This window comes from Sinocyclocheilus grahami, unplaced genomic scaffold, assembly GCF_001515645.1.
Source record: "Sinocyclocheilus grahami isolate Dianchi unplaced genomic scaffold, SAMN03320097.WGS_v1.1 scaffold3692.1, whole genome shotgun sequence".
Taxonomy (NCBI): Eukaryota; Metazoa; Chordata; class Actinopteri; order Cypriniformes; family Cyprinidae; genus Sinocyclocheilus; species Sinocyclocheilus grahami.
This window is the reverse complement of record NW_015508775.1, coordinates 14760-16008: the sequence shown is the minus strand read 5'-3', so window position 1 is coordinate 16008 and position 1249 is coordinate 14760.

Sequence of the window (1249 nt, the reverse complement as noted above, 5' to 3'; positions counted from 1 at the left end):
AATTATGCTTTCCCGAGACCAGTGAGACCCTAAGCTCCGCCTAGAGCATATTCGATATTCATAATGTACAGATTTACTAACTCATAGCTGGGAAACATAAATGATCCTTAAAGACAAAGGGATTCAACTAACTTTTGGACGGAGGCATGTACATTTTATTCATAACAGCTCGATGATTATTTAAATAAATAGAATGACGAGGCTGCACATGAAGGTGTCACTTAACATTAATTTCTGAAATGTCTCAATTATATTTCAAAAATGAATATACCAACGTTTGTGATTTCATCTAATAGAATGTTTTGAATGAACCAAACCACCTGATGGCACAAAACATCACAGAATGGACGATAACTTCAGTTTCAGACGAACTTAAGTTCACTCATGTTCAAAAAGAAGATAGCCTTGAAAACTAAAACGCTTTTTATTTAACATCTCATCCATATACAATACCGTTCAGAAGTTTAGGTGGGCAAGATTTTAAAAGTCTCTTACCAAGGCTGCATTTATATGATTAAAATATAGTAAACACCGTAATATTGTGAAATATACAATTTATACAAATAACTCTTCTCGGTTTTAATATATTGTAAAACGTCGTTTATTCCTGTGATGGCAAAGCTAACATTTCTGTGGTCTTCGGTGTCACACGATCCTTCGGAAATTAGAATATGCTGCTTTGGTGCTAAAAAATAATTTCATGGCAAATTTTGAAGACTTAACATGAAAAACACGGATTTGAAAGACATTTTTGTAACGCGAGTTCCAGTAATGCCTTCAATGTAATGTGCTAAATAAAAGCATTAACTTATTTAAAAACACCTAAAGTTTAGTGTACATATGGTGACTTTCATATGTACTGTGTAACAAAAATGACCCGTTCAGCTGAATTGAAAGTGACCACAACACAGTTTACTGAAAATACTTTTGATTTAATTTTTAGAATGTGATTTCTTTGAAATAATGTATTGTTCTTCCCCTCAATAGCATGTGACACCTCAGCATGGTGGTGTAACGAATAAAGTGCTTGTGATGAGAACTGCCACACAACCATTATAGTCAGAATTCAGTGCAGTACAATCACCAGATCACACCTTGGAATCAACACGGCTCTGGAGAACCCACTGGCTTTAGGCACAGAGAACTGCCCATCATCTCCAAGAGAGAAACTTTATGGCACTGCACTTCCAAATGGATACAAATACAGGAAGTGCAATAACTCCTCCAAATAAGTCTGATTCTTCACAGG